This window comes from Lactuca serriola, chromosome 5 (assembly GCF_051521515.1).
Source record: "Lactuca serriola cultivar US96UC23 chromosome 5, Lser_US96UC23_V15, whole genome shotgun sequence".
NCBI classification, from domain to species: Eukaryota; Viridiplantae; Streptophyta; class Magnoliopsida; order Asterales; family Asteraceae; genus Lactuca; species Lactuca serriola.
Window position 1 is genome coordinate 67809269 of NC_136412.1, and position 26077 is coordinate 67835345.

Consider the following 26077-nt stretch of genomic DNA (forward strand, 5'->3'; position numbering starts at 1 on the left):
CCAGATTGCCTTCCGAGTCAGAGAGCTCTAACTCGGCCTTCAACTTCTCGTGGGGAAGTAACCCACTAGTACCCTCAACTGACACCCCACCATCGACGATTGCCTTTCCATGATCCATCGTACCTACAAACGAGACGCATTCCAGATTAGGCGATGTACCGCTCCTTCCGTTTAAGCTTAGGCGTTTAAACAACGACTAATCTGCTTAAACCTGGCTCTGATACCAACTTGTAACACCCCAAATTTCAAATATAACTTAACATAGTCCCAAAACTTCCAAAAATCAAGATTCAAATACTAAAGTAATTATTAATAATAATAGCGGAAGCAATTAGAGATTTAATTAAACACTTGGTGCGCCACGTCTTCCTCAAAACTTGTCGCCTTCTTCAAGTCTGAACCTTATCCTTTCCATTCCCGCTGCCACTTGCTACGTAATTTCCTGGGTTGCGTGCATTTAAAGATTCTAATGGGTAAGCCTAGGGCCTAGTGAGTTCGTGGTTTTCATGCATATTGACGTCAATAAAATAAAAATAATGCAATAATTTATCAATATAAATCTTTTCATTTCTTTCCACCCTTGATGACACATTAGGGAACTACTGTCAATTCCAGGGAACGAGTCCCTCCGCCGGGCACAACAAATATGCTTACGGCTAGATAAACAGAGCGTAAGCTCTCCGCCGCGTACTAACACCCTGTACGACGACTAATAATAAGACCGTGAAAATACACCTGTTCCCTATATGTCACCCACCATTTTCACCCTTTTATATGAAATAATTCGCAAAATTTCACACAAATATTCATAGCAATAACAACAGTAACATATAATTGCAAATAATTTAGAATCAACTTTTCATGCAAGCAACCACAAAATTCACACCAAACTCACCTTGTTGGCGGTTAGGTCTTAACCAAAGCTTGTCACGCTACACGCACCCTACATTCCACCAATAATTTTTTTCTAAGGCAACATTCCTAGAAAAACATCCTATGTGTGCTCATTTTGGTTCAACTAGTCAGATGTCTTATTCGACCAAATAACAGTCATTCACTTACGTTAATTACGATGTTCATTATAAAATTTTCAGCTTTAAAATTTTAATATTTAAAGTTCAGGGCAATCAAATCTTTTAAATATATAAACTAAATAAAACCAATAATACTAAGAGAGGGTTCAGTCAATTTATTAAAAAATGTAGAGACCATCTTGTAAAATTTATTTCCAATCCAAAAGTAGTCGTTTTAAAATAAACTATTGGGTTATCAATACTTCAAGGACCATTTATGTAACTTAAAATTTTGAACCCGTAAACAGAGAATTTTATAATGGAAATTTAATTCAGGGAAAGAAACTAAGGCATTCTTTTGAAAAAAACAAATCGTGTACCAGCTAAAAGGAATGTGTCAGCCTTTCCAGTCTCACCACCATATATTTAGAAAAATATATTTTTATAAAAACATTGTTATACAGTCTTCCATCCAGACCCGCTTTTTACCTTCTTCTTTACCCGAAATTATCTATAATTTTCTGCCATTTCTAAGTGCTAAAAGCTCCGATTTTTGTGACCAATTACCCCAATTAATTCTAAAAAAATAACTATTTCATATCTCCACTTTTTCCAACATACATCCATACTATTATGTAAGAAATTAACCAAAAATTCTGAAAATAACATACTTACTATATCAATATAAAAATTTGGGTTTTCTTCAAATTCATATACTTTATGGCCGAATCAGAAGCTTACTGTTGAACCAAAACATGAAATGCACGACATAAACATACTCAAACAACCTAATCGAGCTTAAATTAGAGATTATACCTCAATTGCCAAAAAAAAACTCCGAAAATCCTCAAGAACTTCTAGCTCGTACTTCTCCTTCAATTCTCAGTAGATTTCCAAAATTCTTGTGGGGTTTACACTCGATTTTTCGTACTATTTATAATGCCTAAGTCTAAAACCGATGAAACCCATTCATTTGCTCGTATTTAACTAGCCTAATCAAGGTGACGGTTTTGATCATTAAGCCTCATAATTTGTATATAATTAACCCATTAATTGTGAACTAATCCTCTTTCTTTTAAACTGATATAATCAGATTATATACATTACATATATATTTTTTTTACACAAGTTATTACAGAAACAATGTGAATATATTACCAAATTGTTATATTGCTGATTATATGCGAGACTACATCGTCACCCATCACGAGCACAAAAGAGAATAAATAAATAACAATATTAGTAGTGTATACATGTATTGTTTACCAACTTAAAATAACTAATGGAATATAGTTGTCTACTATTTCTTGTTGAAATCAAAATAAACATATTATTTATTGTAGGATTTAGTTAAAAGGTTTTATTCAAGGGAGTTGATTTTGCCATAACTTTTTATGGATCCACACAAAATTTAAAATATTGACAATAATGTCCTTCATTTTAATTTGGAGAGAGAAATCTCTTTCCAAATGCACACAACCCTCCTTCATTCTTCCTTCTTCCTTCTTTCTTCTTATGTTCTTCAGATGTTACCATTAAATAGATTATCATAATCACAAAAAATCAATGGAAAAATCAGGAGCATTGCTGAAAATTGTAATCCTAAAAATCTGCTCATTCATAGTTGTCATCGATATAAACCATTCCATATGACATCAAACCCTATCCTAAACTGAAAACCAACCTTACAAGAATGGTACCGGAAGAATCGAAGATCAAGAATGTGGTTGTTGCTTCCTCCAATGACTATGCAAACAGTGTATTGTCGATTTGCGATGGTTGGTGGTGGACTCAATTTCACGGAATATGTTTATGTTTCTGATCGGTCCATTGAGCACGGTATACAGAGCAGGTTTAGGTGTTGGATTTTTAGACAACGGGAAAGCAAGCTTCGGTGTTGGTAGTTGGGGATAAGGTGGAAATCAACAATCAATTTTATATTTCTGGTGATGGTGGGTTAAGATAGTGGTCCCCCCCCCCCCCCCGCACCCCCCCTCTTTCTTTTTTTACTGACGGAACCATACATCGGCGGCGATTTGTAGATTAGGTCATAGAACCCTTCACTTGTGTTCTTTTTCTTCTTTCACACAAGGAAGTGTAGCTTCGCAAGATCCGACTACCGATTTCTGTAGATGCCACCACTGTTGGCCCCATCACGTTCTTCAAACGAAATTTCCCCAGTTATTTTGATTTCACTTTGAACTGAACAATCATTTAGCCGTTTATCCATGTCGAGTTTCGCTACTAGGTTTCATCTTAACCATATGTGGCCATTCTAATCTGGGATATTTATCCCCTTCTCAGGATTGTGGCTTTGAGTTTCATCTCCATTATGTTTTTGTAGTATTTTATATTGCTATGTTATCTCTGTAATGAGAATGTTTTTTGAGCTTTCAATAAGCATAGAAGAATAATTAGCCTTAACCTTCATGTTAATTTTCTTTACGACAGAAACCATCTTTTGAACCTAACAGGAGGATCGTAACTACTGGGGAAGAAGGAGCTTCATGAGTTTGGAAATAAATCCTTGTTTCTCTTTCTTCAATATCTCTTAATTTGAATTAAGGGCATAATTGTTAGCTAACTATAAAATTATGTGTACATATAACAAAATGTCGTGGAAAAATCACCACCCTTTATTTAATTGAAATGCAAATATAGTTAATTATAGAAATAATTGTTTATGGGTTAAGAACTAATTCTTAAATGTTTAGTATAGGGAAATGAAAGACAACCATATAAGTATTCAAGTTAAGCATTTTAGGTTAGGGATATATACATTAAAATCCTAATATTTTCATTGATTTTACAAGAAAGTCTTAAACTTTATTTTTTTGATGGTAAAGTCCCAATTACCGGTAGTTTTGAACACTGTTACCTTTTTTTTTCCGGTTAGCTGGTAATTAAGACTTTTTTTTGCCAAAAATATAAGCTTTAGGACTTTCATTTCAAATCGTGAATTATGACTTTACTGTCAAAAAATTAAGTTTAGGACTTTCTTGTCAAATCATTGAAAATATTTGAACTTTAATTTATATATCCTTTTTTTTGCTAGAAAATTAATGGTTTGAGACTCTTTAAGCATAGGAGTTATTGAAATCTTTTCTAGTAAGCTAGATCCCATTGAAATTCTTAATGTTTGCTTCTTGTTAAATAGTTTTTTTAATTTCAACAAACCGACATTGAATAAAATGGAGATAATGAAGAAAGAAAGAAAGAACAAGGGTTGTGTTGACTTTTTGTAGTCCCAAAAATGAAGACTAAGAAACCATAAAAAAAACGAAATTGCCCTCTGTAGCCATTCTCCACATTCACACCATTTTGACTAGACATGTGTTGTTTGTGTTTGTATAATTTGTCCAAACTTTTAGTTCAAGATTTGATGGCGAAGCAAAAAGAAAGTTTTACAAGTCTTTTCATTCTTTCTCGCTCTCTCTTTAGCATCTGCTTCTCCTGATCGTGATACAAGATGATAAGAAAAATAGTTGTGCTACAACAAAAGTCACAATTAAAAGTTCTTGGGTTACGAAAATACAGTAAAGTCTCAATATTTTCAAAGATTTGACAAGAAAGTCCTACACTTTATTTTTTTGACAATAAAATCCTAATACAAAATTTGATAAGAAAGTACTAAAATTTATATTTTTGACAAAAAAGTCTTAATTACCGGTTAACCGGAAAAAAGTGTAAAAGTGTCAAAACTATCGGTAATTAGGACTTTACTTTCAAAAAAATAAAGTTTATGATTTTCTTGTCAAATCGATGAAAATATTGGGACTTTAGTGTATATATCCCACAAGTTAAGCATTTTAGGTTAAGCCAACCATATAAGTATTTAAGTTAAGCATTTTAATTCTTAAATGTTCGGTACGAGGGAAATGAAAGCCAACCATATAAGTATTTAAGTTAAGCATTTAAGGTTATAACTTGTTTTATAAAGGGCGAGCTTGAACATATAATTTAGGGGCCGAAAGTATTAAAAACTAAAATTAACGTTTTTACACAAAAACAAACCTATTTTTTTCAGCAATTAAACACCAAAATACCTAAAATATTTACCATGAATGTATCAATAAAAATAAAAATGGAGGAAAAATTCATTCAAAATCAGCCCTCTAGCTATCAGCTCAATTTTGGCAAAATACCAGCAAATTTCTGCAAAAGAAACCATTTAATAGTTTGTCAAATCCTAATTAGTTGATTCCAAATTTCAACAATAAGCAAATGGAGGAATAATTCATATTACTCATCAATCAGTTCATTCTAGACAAACTTTAGCAATTTTCTACAAAAATTCATTTAAATTTGTGTGAAATCATAATTAGTTGTACACCAAATCCCAAAAACAAGAAAAATAGCAAATGGAGGAATCAAATTCAATACTCAAGTCTCAATGCTTAATAGACTAGCTGCTAATTTCGAGCAAAATTGGAAAAGAGAGAAGACATAATAGCCGAACAGGAGGTCACTTAGGAGCATACCTGATTTTTTTTTTTTGCATCTGTGAAAAAGAAAGAACAGCAGAACTGTAGAACACCTCAACAACAGGTGGATGGTGGTGACTGGCGGAGCTGCGGTGGACAGTGGTGAATGGTAGGAATCCGACAGTCCAACTGTTGGATTAGGTGTCTAACCTCATAACTATAATTGGTATTGTCACACCCCCGAACTAGACGGCGGAAACGACCGAGGGCTCTTGTGACTTAACTTGAATACCATCACAATGAATATACTTGAATCATAACATCATTCATCACCATGCATTGAAATAATACAACTGATATTGTTTACATCCAGTACATTGTTTTAGACATTACAGTTTCATAACATAAACCGTTCGACAGATAATCTAAGCAAAACACCATGACATAACTTGATACTTATTCTTCGGCTTACCTGTTACCTGAGAATACAAGTTATTTTGAAAAACGTCAACATATGAAATGTTGGTGAGTTCATAAGTAATTTTGTAGTAAAATGATTTGGTGTAGTTTGTAAAACCCAGAAAATCTGATATATTCTGAAAAGATCATTGTTTATAAAAAGTGTGAAGATCCGTGAATATATGCTTGTTGATTTTTAAAACATGTATAATTGTTGAACTTTTGTATAAATCACGCAAGTGAAATTGTTGAACTTCCCGGGAAAACCCGACGTTTTCCCTAACACATAAAATACGGTGACTTGTCTATTGTTATACCAATACGTCGAATGATTTTGATTACCTGGGTGACATTGGATTAATTAGGGTTGTGAGTTGTTATAATCACGCATTAAAGAAAATGACTAGTTTATAACTACAGTTTATGAACGATCCTTAAAGGCGTCGGCCGTTACTACTCACTTAATCCACCCACCATGATTACTCTTGTTTATCGTCCTGAATCTGTTTACTTTGATTTCTCATAAGCCCAACAACCGAGGAGATAGGAGAGTACGGAGTCCCTTTATTTCCATGAGTTATTCCAGGCTATCGGGAATGCGAAAGACACTTGGCCCCACTCGCATTTGACTTCTCGACCTCGCTAGCAGTACTAATGGGCCACTAGGACCCAATAACACATTAGAGCTATTGAAAGTCCTTTTACGTGGAATTGGGTCATAGAAGGCCCAATATCACGTAAGCATATTCCCTTTGGGCCCAAAGATCATGTTGATGGACTAGCAAGGCCCAACAAGCATGATTTGAAACTTCAAAGCCCAAAGTTTGTAAGTTAGTTCATCATAATTATCGCGTGTTCATTGAAATGCATGGTTTTATCGATTTTGTTTTGTTATTGATTCGAGACCGAATCAATTTGTTTTGTAACGATATTTGTTGTTGAAAGTGTAATTGTTTTCCGTTTCGTCGATAGTTGTGGATCTTGTATTTTTTATTATTGACTTAATTTGTTTGAAAATGGAGTTTGGTCCTTTTCATTTCCTTCCTTTTATAAAAATAACACTTTTGGTCCTTTTATGTAAAAGAATTTCATTTTTTAGTCCATAAAACACTTTTCTTGACACTTTTGTATAATTTATTTGATGAAAACACGATTTTAACCCAAAGTTTATTTAGTTGATAGATTCAACCCCTCTAGAATAGTGATTCTAGGTTAAGGACCCATTTTTCACAACTTTTACAGTTTTGGCATAAAATCTAAAAAGTTTGCATTTTTAGTCCTTTTTGATAATGAAAAGCATTTTTGAACCTTATAAACATTTTGTTATGCTAATTACCCCCTGGTTTACAGAAAATTGCATTTCCAGCCCCTCAAACTTATAAATTTCGCATTTTGAGGCTTATTGGGCCGAGAAGCCCATAATTAGCCCATTAGGTTAAAAATTTACATTTTAAGTCTCTAGAAATTTCTAATATTCAGAAAAATATTTATAGAAACTGTTTTGAATCTTTTTAACCTTCAAGAAACCGTGACTTGTTGATTTTTACCCCAATATTGTATTTTTGACATTTTAAGCACAAAAATAGGTTTTATGTTATAGTATGTTCATCACAACCTTATCAACTTATTTTTCTTGACTTGTTTAGTGTAAAATAGCTTAAGTTATGTTTATTTCCTTCGTCAAGTCTTAGATCTCGGGTTTACACCTTTTTGGTAACATATTCATCACAATACACAAGAAATCACATACATACATGCATCAAATCACAGATAGCATACATATACACATAGATCTACACATTTTCTTGTATTCTCCCCCATAAAACTCATAAAAACCGAAAAGAAAGGGGTATGAAGCTCACCTTGAGTGTGGTTTCGATTTTAAAGAAGATTTGGAGAAGTTTGGTGCTATTTTCGGCCCTAGCAAGTTCCTTGGATGGATCTCGAACTTTGTGTGCTCTAAGATGCTAAATCACGAGTTTGAATGGATTAAGAGATGATTTTTGATGAAAAGAAGTGAGTTAGATCATAGATTTGTCATCAACTTACCTTAGATGATGAATTACTTGGTGAAAGCCTCTTGAAACACAAGAAATTTCGAGAGTTTTGGATGAAGGAGAGTGGATGATTCTTGAGTGGTTTAGAGAGAAATTTAGTTGTGATGTGTGTGTGTTTCTCTTGCTCTCGGCCAAAGAAAAGAGAGAGAGGAAGAAGAGAGAGTGTGATGAGATGGTGCATGGAGATTTGGGTCAATTGCATGGATAACCTCCATGTAAAAATGAGGTGGCAAGCATAAGCCAACTCTTCTTCATGGATTGGGCTTGGGCCGAGAATGGAGAGGGAAGAAAGAGTATTTGGGCCTTAAATGCTTAAGCCCAAATTTTATGGTTATGTTGAGTGATTTTTGGCCCACATAAATATAAATATGATTTTTATGACCTATTAGGGCTAAATTAGGTTAGTTATGGCCCAATAAGGTCCATTTAAATATTTTGTTTCATTCTAGGCCCAATATGGCCCAAAATATTAAAATAAATGAAAGTGGGTCCAAATTAGAGCCCATTCAAGAGTTCTAAGCCCAAGATAGTCCAATTAGAAGCTTATTGGTCCATTGGGCCCAATAAAGAAATCCTAGTCCAAAATGGACTCAAACAAGGATTTCTAGGGTTTCCAATTGTTTGTTGGCTATTTGCAGTACATGTATGAAGTGTTTGATTGAAATTTTGTTGTTATTGAATAAGCATCTTACATGATTTCACATTGTTGGTTCACATTTGTTATCATTGTTCAATGTTTACAAGGCTTCAAATTCCTAGTTGTGACAGGTATGTACTTGATTTGATAGTAGCATGGTCCTTTTGGGTTTCCTTCACCATACCAACTTGACAGTATGACTTTTGTAGAGAGAGGTTATTTAATGATTTATTAATATATTATAAGAATACTATATTAATTGGAGATCATATTATTTAATTAGTATTTAATTAGAAATTAATTTGGTATTAATTTTGGGATTAAAGGAACTGATTAAAAAAACGGAGACTGGTTTTGCAAATCAATAATAGTTGCAAATTGGGCTGCTGGACTCCCTTGGAATGGGGTGGACAAATTTATATAGGGAGGCCCTATAGAAACCGTCCAAGGCCTTCCAGAAGGGAGGTCAATGGGCAGCTTGGAGCCTAAGTAAGGAATTAGGGTTTCCTTTAGAAACCCTAGTAGCCACAACTATATAAAGGCCCCTAGACCTCTTAAAATCGGACACTGCTTCCCAAGGAGAAACCCTACAAGATTTTTTGCCCTTCTCTCACTCATCCTTTGCTATTGGTGTTTGTAATTCCATTACAGGTGCAACACATGAGGCACTAAAGCTTTCAAGAGTCAAGATCATCCATGGAATACTTATTATTACGAAATAGCAAGTAAGGTAGCATTCTAACCCTAGCTTTCATATTGATTTCGAAAATTGTATGCTAGTATTAGGGTTATTGCTTTGGAACTTCTATTTGCATGCATAACTAAAGAAAAACTTAGATCTAAAGCAATTAGGGTTGCATGAACAAATAGGAATGTTGTTATGCTCAAAACTCATCAGTGGTATCAGAGCCTAGAATGTTTTTTTGTTATATTTGATGCAATAGTGAACTGTCCAAATCGAATGCAAAGCAGAAATTGTTTTTTGGCAGTCAAAATCGACGAGTTCAATGAGGAACTGAATGAGTTGGATGAACTCGACGAGTCCATGCCCTGACTCGACGAGTTGACTCGTCTGTTAGCGGATTTCTCTAATTTTTGATATATTTTGGATTAGGATAATTACCATAAATCATTTTTATCATCATAAATTAAATTTGTTTAATGGATATCTGATTTTCTTATTAAAATAGATGGATTTGGTCAAATTTTAAGATAATGACAAATATGTGATTAATTAATTATTTAAAATTTGATCTAGTAATTTTGAAAAGTTTCAAATTACATCCTTTAAATTTTGAAATTTCAAATTTAATTAAAAGTTTAATTTTGAAATATTAAATTCTAAAACCCTAGTATTTTAAAAGTTTAAAATACAACCCTTATACTATTATAATATTAAAAGATTAAAATATATATATATATATATATATATATATATATATATATATATATATATATATATATATATATATATATAAGATGAGTTAGTCTTACCGTTATTAGGCCTCATTCACGAAACTGATCTATAAAGGAAACTACCTATACAATGGCGGTTGAATTGATGTCTGCTCTCACCCACCGCTTCCTTGATTGGTGGAGGGTCGTTAGCCGAACAGGTAGGATAGTACATTAATTCTCTCATTAATAAGTATAATGATAAACATAAAGTTGTTGGATTATTGTCTAAGTCCATAACTATTTTGGTGTGTACTTGACCCGATTATGAGCATGGTCCTTTTGGGTTGCCTTCACCATAGCAATATGTAGGATGAACTAAGGAGAGAAAGGTTTAAATATGATTTATTAATATATTATGAGAATAATATATTAAAGGAGAAATCATATTGTTTAATTAATATTAGTCAAGAATTAATTAAGAATTATTTTTTGTGGCTAAAAGAGATTAATTAAATTTAGGGGACTGGACTGCAATTATTGGATAATTAAGTTATTGGGCTAAGGAATGCTAAAGGAACAAGGGTTGAACGAAATGATGAGGGGAGCCCATCATATTTTCGTCCATGGCCTTATCCAGAAGATTCCATGGGCTACTTAGAGTTTAAGCTGTCCATTAGGGTTTTGGGTGAAACCCTAGCAGCCCACACAAGTATATAAAGGACCCCTTAGGCCCCAAAAACGTGGACAACTGATTCTCTAGGGTTTCTAGTCGTTTTGGGCAGCCTCCTTTCTTCTCCTCTTCATCCAAGTTGCATAAGGTGTTTGTGACTCCATTAGAGGTGCAACACTTGAGGCACTAAGCTTTCTAAAGCCAATCAAAGCAAGGAATTGATTGTTATTGCAATATAACAATCAAAGGTAATTCTCTAAACCCTAATTCAGTTTATCAAATGTTAGATCTAGGGTTTATAGCGTTGGATTCAAAGCATGTACAATAGAGAAACCTAGATCCAAGCATTAGGGTTTGTATGAGTACATAGGATTGTTTCTTTTGCATAAAACCTATCAGTGGTATCAAAGACTTGATTGGTTTCAGTTGTATGTGATGCTTAACTGTTTTGTTTGCTAAAAATCGATTTTTTGGCCTCTGCCCGACTTAACTCGGCGATTCAATATTTGGACTCGGCGAGTTGGCCCCTACTCGGCGAGTTCAGAGCTGACTCGGCGAGTTTGAGCGTCAGACAGAGGGTATTTCGGGATTTTACTGTTGTTTTGACTTGGATTTAATGCCTAATTCGTTTTTTAAAGTTAAAATCCGATTTTTATCTTGAATTAATGATTATCCTTGCCAAAACAATAGATAACTTCAAATCTTTTGAATATTGGTTGTTTATATGATAAATATGGATTGTTTTAAATTATTTGGTAATTGTCTAGTGACTAAAATAAGATTAGGTCAAATATAGATAATGACTAAATTAATTGTTTAACTTATATTGTCTGTTATTTGATCCTTTGTGATGTGAAAAAGTTTCAATTGCACCCTTTAGGATTTATAGTTTAAATTTGAACTTAATAGTTTTGTTTATGAAATTTAAATAAGTTAAACCCTAATGTTTTGAAATGTTTCAAAACTTGGCCTTAAGTTTTGGAATTTAAAAGTTGATTAAAAGTTTAATTTTTTAAATGTTAAATTCTAAAACCCTAATAATTTAAAAAGTTCAAATCACACACTTATGGTTTTATTAATTAATTAAAGTGTATAATTAAAAGTGATTTAATAAGTTTTGGTTGATATTTAATTAAATTAAAAGTATAATTGACTAAGTTAAACCATCTAGTATTTTAAAAGTGTAAAATACACCCTATACTATATATAACATTAAAAGTCTAATATTATATATATGTATGAGTAAACAGTCAGTCTTACCGTTAGTAGGCCTCATTCACGAAGCTGGTCTATAAGGGGTGTTTAAGGAGATTGCCTATAAAATGGCGATTTAATGGGTATCCACTCTTACCTACCGCACTCTTGACTAGTGGAGGGTCATTAGCCGAACGGGTAGGATAGTACAGAAACCTTCCATTATAAGTATAATGAAGTACAAAGTAACTAAATGCCTTTTCAAATTCCCAAATCATAGTTACTTTAGGAAAAATGTGAAATTGTATGCTAATCCATAGAATTACACTTCGTACCCTTGTCAAACGTTAGTGGAGCGTGTGTAGTTAACCGGCACACTAAATTGGGGATGACATTGGTAGCGAAGATTGACTCAATGTTTGTCATAGATCAATGGAGCGTGTGTGGCTAACCGACACATTGATTAGGTGATGGTAGCATTGGGTGCACCACATGATTCGTATGGTTATTCACACCTTATTTGTGATCCTCAGCATCCCAGTCACAAATAGAAGGGCATAATCGAGATTAAACATGCCATTGAAAAGTTCAATGAATCTCAAAAGATCTAGGAGTTTCAATTCATTTAAAACTTAAACTTCTTTTTTGTTTTTCATGGTGGAAATTGGTAAATCGTCATTTACCAACCTTCAAATATTCTGCAACTAGATTACGACATCCCTCTTCTAGGTTGTAGAATATTGTGTTGGATCCTAGCCTTAATAACTCATTTGGTTATTTTATTAAGGACTCAATCAACTTAACTTGAACTTTCTTCCGTTTTTTAGATGTCTAGTTCTAACAATCATGGTCTTCCCAAATCCCATGGAACAAGTTTTCCAAATGAAGATGACGTTCCGAGATACGATCAAGGAAATGAGAGTCATGCTTCACTTCCTCCACCTCCTCTAATTTTTCTCCCTAACCCACAAGTTCAAAGGCTTGAAAAGTTCAAGCTCACTCAAACCCTTTTGGCAAGTAAACACGAAGATGGGAAACCTGTGTATGCACACGTCTTAGAGATGAAGTCACACATTGATAGGTTAAACATGTTGGGTGTCGAGATTACAAGTGAGTTGGCTGTTGACTGGGTTCTTCAGTCACTTCCTGAATCATATAGTGAGTTCGTTAGAGAGTACTATATGATGGACCACGACGTGACCCTTATTGATCTCACCTATTTGCTTATAGCTGCTGAATCAGCAATGATTTGTCGTGCTGGTCAAGCAAATTTGTCTGGTAAATCAAACTCCCAAACTTCAATGGACACTGGCAACATTGGAAGTCCAGAAAGAGCAAGATAAGTCTGTAATTGTCCGATGTGTTGTGCCAAAGGAGTCCATTTGCTTTTATTGCCAAGAGAAAGGACATTGGAGATGAAGCTGCCCTAACTACCTGAGAGATCTAAGAGAAGGGAGAGTCAAGACGTATGGCTCTGCTTCAGGTAAAATTCATTATCTAACTCTTTTAAGTTCCTATTCTACATTGTTAATACATGATGTGATAAGATTACATTTTGATGTTTTGTAGGATTGAAGAAAAGGAAAGGAAACTTAAGGAAAGAAGTGCGTAGAATCTAATCGTGAAGAAATGAATTTCGATCGCATTACATGAAGATTAGATTCTTAAGCTACTACTTGGAGTTAGAATAAGATTGCTAAGAAATATGTATTAACATAGTTTTTCAATTGAATTGTATTGTAAGGACAAATTTTTCTGCAGTAAAATAAATTTTGATTTATATTATTTATTTATCCTTGCAATGGCGTGTATGAAAATTGATGTTGGAATGTTTCTATTATTAGCAATAACGGATTTGATTCTTAATTATGTTATTTGTGGAAAGGTCAAGAATTTACCAAATAGGGAAAGTTTCTCATCGCCCAAGTTTCATTTGGACAGAAACTTGGAATCATACAACTTGGTTGCATGGTGAATGAGAAATTTCATATTTGGAAATTAGACTAATTCATTGACAAAGTGTCAAGTGAAGGACTAGGAGATCGAGTACACAAGGTTGTGTGTTGATCAAGTCAACCACAAGAGTGACAAAGATATTCGTCATGATTTACTAAAGTTTAGTAAATATGGTTATATTTATAAGATTTAGTATAATTTTGAGTTAACTGAAAGAATTTCAATCAATAGCAGAATGAATAAGAAGAATCAACAAGGTAGAAAGATAAAAGTTTCTCCATTATAAGAAGAAGGGAGAGTTCCTTTTATTGTGTTTTATGATGAAGTCTAAATGATTAAGAACCATATCTCAATTGATCCTCTAAGTGAGTCTTAGTGCATTTTTATGTCTGAGAAGAGGAATCGAGAATTGTAGAAATGGTTAAATCAAAGAGTCAATCATACTTCGTTCCGATATCAAGTCTTAGAGTCATACTCCAAGATTGTGACATTGAGTGAGAAGTCTTAAGTAGGTTTATAACATTCATCAAATGTGGAATTTGGAAAAGGTTTCTCATTCTTGCACATTTGAAATTGGTAAGTTGTGCTGTCTTGGATAAGACAAAGACCAACTAGGACCAATTATGTGAAATGTTTTGTCTTGATAAGAACTACACTAACTCTTGAATATTTGCTTTGTCAAGAAATGTTTCTTGACAAGAGATTCTTATATTTCAAGGAGTTAGTGGGAGTCTTAATGGTCTTGAAAGGTTTCAAGAACAAATCAAGAATAAACCTTATCGAACATCACCAGCACACGACTTGAGGTTTACAACCTATCGTGTTGACACTATCTTGTTTCTGTGCCGTTCCAATCGAGTTAATTATGCATATGAGTTCTATGAGTTCTTATTTGAATGCATAAAAGGCAAGCACCTTGATCAATGAAAAGTACATTGATAGGAAAGGGTGAGCTGCTTAACTACTTGGAAGACATGGTGAGCACTCGTGTTACCATAAGGCAAGAAATCAAGATTGAGAAGATTCGGTCCATATGAGTTTGAATTTGTCGTAAAATTTGGTTTTGACAAATTCGCATGGATAGGAACACATACACTTTTAAAATCTAAGTGTCATAAGATTCCATTCTTCATGAAAATGACTGTATGCTTTCACTAAAAGAGATTTTAAGAAGATAGTGATTGTGAAAATTGTATTGTCAAATTCGATTATGGTTACGACATCCATTTCCATAGTTCGAATTGTGAGATTTGGAACTTAGTAACATAAGTTCTAAATTGTTTAAGCACACAAATGAGCTATATAAGGCAAAGGTGTATAAGTTTAAGAAGCTTAGATAAAGGCTTATTGAAGTATCTGGTATTAGAAATATGAATTTCAGAAATTCAATAGGCATTGTTTTCTTGAAGTTCATTTGTTTTCTAAATACATGTCAAAGCTAGTGGGAGCATAAGTGTTATGCTTATACGATAATCATGACAGTGGGATCATAAGTGTTATGCTTATACGATAATCATGATAGTGGGAGCATAAGTGTTATGCTTGTATGATTATTATGGTGAGTATTGCAAGTTAGCAATATTAATTATAGAAAAACAAAGATTCAATTTGCAAAGTTGCATGGGTTGAAAAGTTGTTTTGCTATAATTAAGGGAGAGAATATTATACTTCGTTTCAAAATCTAAAGCTTAGATTGAGAAATTTTAATATTTTTAGTCAAAGGATACATAGTGTGTTCTCAAATTTCGATTATGATTACGGCGTCCCTCTTCATAGTTCAAATTGTGAGAATGTGACACATAAAATATTATGGCAGAAGATTGATAAAGTATCATAACTTTATGTAAGACATTATGCATCGTGTCCCATACGTGTAGCACTTGGTTCCTGGTACGTAAATCTTAGTTGAGTATTTTCCATTTTTAGCCTTGGACTCGGCGAGTCATAGGTCCGACTCGCCGAGTAGAGACGGGACCCGAGACACGTTTAAGTTGGCGACTCGGCGAGTCCATATCCTGGACTCGGCGAGTCACCGCTGTTGGATGAAACCTTAAGTTTCAGGGGTTTGCACCCTATTTAATCACTCATTTCCGCCCCAAGCCAGCCCCCATTCACCCTCAGAGCCCCCAACCCTCGTTCAAAGCTTATTTCCTTGAGAACTTGAGGCATTCTTATGTGTTTTGAAGATTTGGAGAAGGGAGAAGAGTGGATCAAGAAGAGGAAAGAGGAGGTCAGCCATCTTGGAGCAATCTCAGAGCTTCCCCTTGAGGCAAAACTCGTTTTCCCTCTGTTTCCATACTTATTCCTCCATTAAAGTCTTTCTTGAGCTCTTCCCCAAGCTTAGTTGTGCATTGTTGGTTGATTCAAGTGGATTAGCCTTTAGATCTGGACCCTATTCAGTCCCTGGAACTTGGATCTATCACCTTTATGGACCCATGTTACTTGTACACCCTTGATCTACCCCCTTTTGGTGCATTTTGAACCCTAAAACTCTCATTGAGGAATATTTACATGTAAAGTTGGAAGCTTTACGTGTTATTCATGCTCTAGGAACCCAGATCTGTGAATGGCATGGACTGGAATCGAGCAACATCGCGTTTATAGTGAGTGCATGGTAACGACTCGGTGAGTCATTCATCTGACTCGGCGAGTCTGCTCGCGAGTCTCCGAGTTGCCCCCTTTTTGTTGTGTCGAGTGAGAGTAGTGAGTCACGGGGTGTGACTCAGTGAGTCGGAAGCCGAACTCACCCATGAAGGAACTTGGCGAGTCATTGCCATGACTCGGCGAGTTCAAGGCAATCTCCTTAGATCAAGAACAGACTCGGCGAGTTGTTCATACAACTCGGCGAGTAGGATGAAGGACTTGAACCTCAGATTAGAAGGAGAACTCGTCAAGTCAACGTCTAACTCGACGAGTAGGGACGGGATCCAGGGCAATCGATTGGATAGGAACTCGGTGAGTTGGCGAGCCAACTCAGCGAGTCGGGTCAACTGAAAGTTGACTCCGACTTTGACTTATGACATGATCAGGGGTAAAATGGTCATTTTACCCAAAGGACAGTTAGCATTGACTGATTGAGTATGTTGTTGGAATTACTGCCGGAGGATTTCCGGAGCAGCAGCAACAATAGTAGACAGTTAGTTCCCGATCAGATCATCAGCTACTTCGAGGTGAGTTACCTTCCAGTAGCGGTGGGTCTACGGCCACAATGCCGGCCCACCAGTAGGAGTTGTATGTAGATGATTGTCTTTGTGATATTCGTCTAAGGGATTACTACTACCTATGCTGCATTTATGTGCTAGTGACGGTAGGGGGAGATAGTCCCCAAGATATCCGGTCGGTAGGGCCGAAGGGGTAGTCATACCCAGCCATGTTAGATAGATTCTGATATTGTGATACACGTTATGTGGTAGTAGTAGAGGGGAGAAGTAGTTTCCCCGATATCCGGTCGAGAGGACCGAAGGGGAGGCCAGCACCCAGATATGCTAGGCAGTATCCGGTCGAGAGGACCGAAGGGGAGGCCAGCACCCAGATTTGCTAGGCAGTATCCGGTCGAGAGGACCGAAGGGGAGGCCAGCACCCAGATATGCTAGGCAGTATCCAGTCGAGAGGACCGAAGGGGTAGGTCGGGCACCCATATATGCCTGACAATTTATGTATGTTATGTGAGTATATGGTATGTGGTATAGTGGGGGAACTCACTAAGCTTCGTGCTTACAGTTTTCAGTTTTCGTTTCAGGTACCTCTTCAGCTAAGGGAAAGGAGTCGGCGCGGTAGCAGCATATCACACACGCACTCTTGTCTCCGCAGTTATGAGTTTATTCTAGGATTGATACTCTGATGTTTTGGTTGTTTACATGTTGTGGATTTCAAATTTAGGTTTTTGATGTGTAATGGTTTAATTAAACAATGTTTTAATCATTAATATTTTCTAAGTAATGTTTTAAAAACGAAATTTTTGGACGTGAAAATTGGGTCGTTACAAGTTGGTGTCAGAGCCCTGGTTTGAGGGATTTGGACACACCTTCGGGGGAGTGTCTGAACTCAAACCGAGGGGTCAAAAGATTTTGAAAAAGAAAACGTTTTCTAAAAGGTCAAGTAAAGTATTTTAAGAAGAAACGAAGTGTGTGATGTGCGCAACCGGCCGAGCTCAAGTAAGTATTCCCCAAAGTACCCATACCAGCTTATATTGTGTTTATCAGTTTCAGTAGAATAGCATGCTAGAATAGGACTAAGGATCTAGTAGTGATGCCTTATGTGCCTGCTTTATGTGCTTCAGTGTATGAAAATTGCATGCTAGAATCGAGTAAACAGCAGTAGGATAGCCTGTTAGGTTATGCCTGATGGTATGAGTATTAGCTCTGTATGCTAGATCAGTTTCTCTCTATGAGAGCGGATTTGCTTGAGATTGTTCCCTTAGTTCGAATGTTGCTTGCTTTGTGCTTTGTGGGACTCTGAGTGGTGGGAGTTAGCCATTAGGTGAATACGTCACGTCAAATGTGATCAGGGTTGAATAATCTTATAGTGCTGGATTTGACCATATTGCGCAACTCTCGTTTGAGTCTAACTGTTGTTGGGACGAGTCTGTTACTCGAAGGATTAGCCCCCATGTGATGGTATTCAGGTAGTGGTTAACTGGAATTACTAGGAGGCCTTCAGCAGCTGAGGACCTGGTAGGGTAGAGCCTAAGATTTCCTAGGGCAAGCCCAGGATGAGTATAGCGGTGATCAGCAGTAGTGGAAGGGATCTGGTGGAGTCGAGGTAGTCCTTGAAGAAGGTACGGATAGATGTGGAAGGTATTATGGGCCCGTATTACTGAAAGCAGAGGATCCGTACCCGAACCAAGGAAGGCCAAGATAAGACCAGGGAACTTGTAAGTAGTTGAGATCCCTCAAGAAGTATCAGTATCACTAATGAATGTTATTATGTATTGCAGAATGGTGGTACTTCGATTGAGGCCGATAGATGGCGGTTCAGGAGAGGGGTCAGGTTCGGTATCAGGTTCCGAGCCGGTAGATGAGGGACTACGCGAGTTCATCGTGTCAGAGATCACCAGGGGTATCCTTGAGTCGACCCCCATTATCTTTGGGTCGATCAAGGAAGGGATCATCCAGTTGATGGAGGATCGCCTCAGGGAGTTCAGGAGTGACATTAAGAGGGAAAAAGGACTAGAATCGGTGTTGACTAAAATAATTAAACAACTATCAAAGGACAATCCAAAGTTCGCTGAGGATTGGTCGCTTGTGAGTAGTTGGGAGTATGGTATTGGATGGACCATATTGACATTATTATGAATAGATAAGATTCTATTAAGAATGAGTTGTCATATGGCAAATGTGGAAATGTTTCCATATTGGGAGTTGGATATTGAGAATCTATGTCTAGATTAGAAACTGTTATGCAAGAAGGATGTTCAAAGGAATGCACTTTGAATGTGAGACTTCACGTCTATAGAATTGTCTTGTAACAATTTCCGATAGAGTACTTTGTAATTTCATTGGCCAAGTGTTGGTGACTTTTGTGCTATGATTTTGCGAAAGGATCGTTGCATAAAATGTTAGAATCTAGCATATTCTAGTAGTGGCAAGAACCTTGTGCTCTTACACTAACAGTTAGGATCAAGGAAGTGTGATATGAGCATCATTGGAAAAGTTTTCAGTTGATCTATTTTACAAAGCATGGAACATAGGAAACAAGGTGTGCATGCTTAGAGCATGGGACAATTGTTGTTGTAATTCGAGTAATGAGTTGATTATCCGAAACATTAAATGATAAATAATGAGTAATCAATATGGTGGATAAATAGAAGTGTTTTATTTACTCTCACAAGTTTGGGGCCATATAAGATTAAGTATTATTGTTATGTTTGAGTTTGCATGTTTTGACTTCCAGAATAACTAGGTTATTCGAACATCCACAGTCGGTCATACGTTGGAAGTAAGTATGAAGGAAGACTGTCATGAAGAGTATGTAGATTGTCTGAAAGGTTTAGACATAGCACAAGTTTGCTGCAGAGTTCATGAGTGCTTTGATAAGATTAAAGTATTGGATTAAACCCACGCTCACTTGGATCACTCCATGGATTTATCACGAGTGATTAAGTGAGATGATAATATTGTATATTCTTGAAACCAAGACGTGTGAGTTGTTATTTTTTGGTCGGTTGCATATTGATAATAAGTAAACGCACCAGTAACTTGGTGTTATAAAACTTATTGTTGTGTGTGATTCGATCAGTGAATGCAAGCAAGCATATGAGTCGAAGTTTATCCATTCCTTTTACCCAAAGTGGGATAAAAGCGATATATGTGGGCCTCTCGATGATTTAGTGATGACACCTAAGCGCTTGGCCAAGCCATGACTAAGTTGATGTGTTCAATTGTAGTCTGTTGTCAGTCATCATAAATCGGAAGTCATGAAACAGTATAGAGAGAATGATTAAAATTCATGTCTTATGTCTATACGATATCTTGAGAATGGAGGAATATATAATGTCTTATCTAGAGGACATGCTATCTGATAAGATCAGAGTTGACATCGGCTTTTGAAAGCTATGATTGCTGATCAGGTTCTGAAATCATACGGAAAATAATTATTAGACTTATCCAAGTGGGAGACTGTTGGATTAGTCTCTAAGTCCATAACTATTTTGGTATGTACTTGACCCGATTATGAGCATGATCCGTTTGGGTTGCCTTCACCATAGCAATATGTAGGATGAATTAAGGAAAGAAAGGTTTAAATATGATTTATTAATATATTATGAGAATAATATATTAAAGGAGAAATCATATTGTTTAATTAATATTAGTCAACAATTAATTTTTGTGGCTAAAAGAGATTAACTAAATTTAGGGGACTGGACTGCAATTATTGGATAATTGAGTTATTGGGCTAAGGAATGCTAAAGGAACAAGGGGTGAACGAAATTATGATGGGAGCCCATCATATTTTCATCCATGGCCTTATCCAGAAGGTTCCATGGGCTGCTTAGAGTTTGAGCTGTCCATTAGGGTTTTGACTGAAACCCTAGCAGCCCACACAAGTATATAATGGACCCCTTAGGCCCCAAAAACGTGGACAACTAATTCTCTAGGGTTTCTAGTCGTTTTGGGCAGCCTCCTTTCTTCTCCTCTTCATCCAAGTTGCATAAGGTGTATGTGACTCCATTAGAGGTGCAGCACTTGAGGCACTAAGCTTTCTAAAGCCAATCAAAGCAATGAATTGATTGTTATTGCAATATAACAATCAAAGGTAATTCTATAAACCCTAATTTAGTTTATCAAATGTTAGATCTAGGGTTTATAGCCTTGGATTCAAAGCATGTACAATAGAGAAACCTAGATCCAAGCATTAGGGTTTGTATGAGCATATAGGATTGTTTCTTATGCATAAAACCCATCAAAAGTAACTAAATGTTTTTATAAATTCCCAATCTTAGTTACTTTAGGAAAATGTGAATTTCATGCTAATCCATGAAAGTGCATATTGCATCTTGTTCAGTCGTTAGTGGAGCGTGTGTGGTTAACCGTCACACTAACTTGGACTAACAAGGGTCACAATGAGTAGCTCGTAAATTATCATAGATCAATGAAGCGTGTGTGGTTAATCGACACATTGATTAGGTGGTAAACGAAATCGAGAGTACCAAGCTAATTTGCATGGTTATTTACACCTTGTTTGTGATCCTCAATATCTGTCACGACTAGGAATTCTGATACGTTGTAAACACTTAACAAAGAATGACATTGTAGCTAGAACCTGAAAACATGTATGGTGTTTATTCAATGACAACAAAATTCGATCAAATACCCTATACAAACATTCAAAGAGTAAACATAAAAAAATTGGAAACCCTAAAAATCCCGATTTAAGTCCATTTCGGACTAGGATTTTCTTATTGGGCCTAATGGACCAATAAGCTTCCAATTTAACTATTTTGGGCTTAGAACTCTTAAATGGGCCCTAATTGGACCTATTTGCATGAAACATAACATTTTGGGCCTCATAAGCCTAGAATGGACTAGTTTATCTTTAATGGGCCTTATTGGGCCATAACAAATCTAATTAACCTAAATGGGCCATAAAACCCATTCTTTTTGACAAATTGGGCCGTAAGCCATCATAGGAGCCCAATGGGCCAAGAACCATCCTTTGTGGGCCTCATAGGATTGTAATTAAGCATGAAAGGCCCAAATTTTCTTTCATTCAACTTTCTTTATCACCCTCGGCCCAACTTCACAAAAAAAGAAAAAAAAAGAAAAGAGGATGGATGGATTAGGAATTTTACAACACATAATTACACCACATGTTTCAAGGCCATCACAAACATCTAAGAGCTATTATCCTCTATGTAATAGTGCTTAATCTCTCTCATCTACTCTCTTCTTATCACCCTCGGCTGAGAATCCCATAACACATAAGCAATTTACTTCCAAACTCACTTATACTTCCTTTCTAGATCAAAGAAAAACTCTCTCAATCATTTGTCATTTTCGTGGCTTTGGAGTGTGATTCCAAGAGCTTTTCAACAATTAACACCTACTTAGTAAGTTGCTATTGTATTTAAGTCATTGATTCCTATTATTAAGTTAAAAACACCTTCTTATATGGCTTCATTCCATGATCATGCTTCCTTAGAGTCATCTAAGTGCATAAATCCTTCCAAGGGGCTTGCTAGGGCCGAAAATCACCTCACTTTCTTCCATTTCTTCTTCAAAACCGTGATCAACAAGAAAATGAGTTCATACCCCTCTTTTTTCAGTTTTCACAAGTTTTATGGGGGAGAATACAAGTAAAATGTTTAGATCTATGTGGATGTTGTTGATGGGTTTTGAGAAATTCTAACACTCCTAAGTGTACATGCAACCCTAGAAAACCTTGGATCTCTGTTTGTCTAAGATACATGCAAAATACTTTTTCCAAGGTTCATAAACCTATCTAGCATATATAGGGAACTTTATAATATAAAAGATAGCTAGAAATACATACCTTGTTGTTGTTATGATTCCTTGAAACCTTGAAAGCCTAGCACCCCAAGTGTGATGCCTTAAATGCTTCACACAACACCAAATGCTTTGGAACAACTTTGAGAGAATGTGTAACACTCTAAAAATCGGTCAAGCCCTTTTGTCACTATGTGTAGCCGATTTTGGTGAGTATGATGTTCTATATATAGTGTGTCACATCTAGGGTTACACCATGTAAACCCTAATGTGGCATGACTCTTCATTTCCATGACCCATGGGTTTGTAACTCCCATGGAGCCTCCATGGAGCATCCAATAGGTTTAACCCAACTTGATTATCCATGGAGCCTTTTAGCCCACTATATAAGTTATGGATGATTTACATAATCAACCGATATATTTAATTAGTCACCATTTGATAACTTAATTAATTCTAGATTAATTCTTGATCAATACTAATTAAATAATACTATTAATATATTAGAACTTATAATATATTAATAAACCACAAGTGTTAATTCTCTCATTTAGTCTATCCAAATGCATGATACCATGCAACCCAAATGGACCATGCCGGGTCAGGTCAAGTACATACCATAAATAGTTATGGACTTAGACACCTTATCAAATAGTCTCCCACTTGGATAAGTCTAATAACTATAACTGCAAGTATGATTTCAGGAACCGATCGGCAATCATAGCTCTTTTCAAGGTTTCTCGGAACTGAGAAGATGATGATACGCCATTTCAGATAAGTGATCATATAATCCTCTGTTCTAGATATCAGCCAGACAAACACATGGAACTGTGTCTTACTTTTTGTCCAAAAGTTTGTTTCCCAATTTTCGATTTGTTTGACATAGAACTTAATTGAACACATCAACTTAGTTCTAACCGTGCCCGATACATGGGTGAAAACAAAATCATCGAGGGGCCCATATATCGCTTCTAATCCAAGAAGGAACAGATAAACTTCAACTCATATGCTTGATCTTCTACTTGATAAATTACACACAACCGCACGTTTTATAACATCGTGTAACCAATGCGTTTTCGCATGATCAATGCATAACTAACTCATAGTTAACAAGTCATATCTCTAGGTTTGAAGACTTATATGATATTACCGTCTCACGATCACTTGAGATAAATTACATGAAGTGATACAAGCGAGCGTGGGTTGAATCCAATACTCAGAACTTATGAGCACTCATGAGTGTTGAGGCCATGTCCAACATCTTAGACCTCTACAACAAACTCATGACAGTCTTACTTCATATCTACTTCCAACATATGACTGACTGTGGATAATTTGAATAATATGTAAAACTCAACATAAATATTCTGGAAGTCAAAACATGCAAACGAAATAATAGTAAACGATTGACAAGGGATAGAAACACTTTACTCATAAATAAACACAACTTTCATTCATCATCAAATGTCAATTACACTTTACAAATTTCAAAATTATCTAACTACTAAAACTAAAATCATCCTTCAGCCCTATGCTCCTTGCATGCTGGAGATGCTTAACCCTACCCAGTCCCTTCGTGAGGGGATCTGTCGGGTTCTCATCCGATGATACCCTCTTTGCCATGAGGAGTCCTTCTTCTATACGATGTCTGATGAAATGGTATTATCTGTCAATGTGTCTAGATCTCCCGTGATCCCTTGGTTCCTTTGCGAAGGCATCTGCACTTTCACTATCACAGAAAATCTCTATGGGCTCCACTATAGCTGGTACAACTTAAAGGTCTCCAATGAAGTTCTTTAGCCATATAGCCTCCATTGCTGCCTCGCTTGCTGCTATATACTCTTATTCGCAAGTTGAATAAGCCACTGTCTCCTGCTTGGAACTTTTCCAATAGATTGGTCCTCCATTTAAGGTAAAGACCCAGCCCGACTGAGAGCGGAAATTATCCCTATCAGTCTGGAAGCCAGCATCACTATACCGTACAACTCTCAAGTCATCATTCCCACCAAGGGTAAGGACCCAGTCCTTAGTCCTCCGCAGGTACTTGAGAATGTTCTTTACCGCTGTCTAGTGAGCCTTACCAAGGTTCCCCTGATACCTGCTAACCATGCTTAAAGCAAAGGCTACATCAGGACGAGTGCAGGTCATAGCATACATGATCGAGCCTACTACAGAAGCATAAGGTACTCGACTCATTTCTGCTATCTCAACCTCGGTACTCGGGCTTTGAGTCTTACTTAGTCTAACGTTACTCTGGATGGGTAACTCTCCTTTCTTGGAATCTTGCATGCTGAATCTCTTCAGCACCTTCTCCAAGTATGTACTCTGACTATGCCCAATTAGTCGTTTACTCCGGTCTCTCAGAATCCTTATCCCTAGAATATAGGCAGCTTCTCCATGGTCCTTCATAGCGAAACACTTCCCAAGCCAGGACTTAACTTCCTGCAAGGTTGGGATGTCTTTTCCTATGAGTAGTATGTCATCCACATATAGTACCAAAAAACTAACTATACTCCCACTAGCCTTGACATATACACAAGATTCATCTTCACTCCTTGAAAAGCCAAACTCTTTGACTTTCTCATCAAAGCAAAGATTCCATCTGCGAGGTGCTTGCTTTAATCCATAGATGGATTTCTCAAGCTTACACACTCTATTAGGGTACTTTGTGCTGACAAAACCCTCTTGCTGATTCTTGTAAACATCTTCAGCCAAATTTCCATTAAGGAAAGCGGTTTTGACATCCATTTCCCATATTTCATAGTCATGAAATGTAGCAATGGCTAACAATACCCTAATAGACTTAATCTTGGCTACTGGTGAAAAGGTCTCATCATAGTCAACTCTTGGAGTTTGAGAAAAGCCCTTTGCAACCAGTCGTACCTTAGAAGTGTGTACATTACCATCCATGTCGGTCTTCTTCTTGAAGATCCATTTGCACCCAACTGTCTTACGACCTGGCACATTGTCAACCAAGTCCCAAACCCGATTGTCATACATGGACTGTATCTCGCTATCCATTGTCTCTTTCCATTTAACAGACTCGGGGCCTGCCATGGCTTCCGCATAGCTATTAGGTTCATCCAGACTTACCAATGTCCCATCAATGATAAGTGTCTCACCTTCCGCAGTAATATGGAAACCATATTAATGCTCAGGTACATTCCTAACCCTGGTGGAATGCCTCAGAGGTACAATTGGAGGTATAATTGGATCAACAAGAGTTTCCTCCTCAAGCTGACCGCTTGGGTTTAAGGTTCCTTCACCACTTGACTCTTGAATTTATTCAAGGTCAATTTGCCTCCTACTATTTCCTTGGCTTAT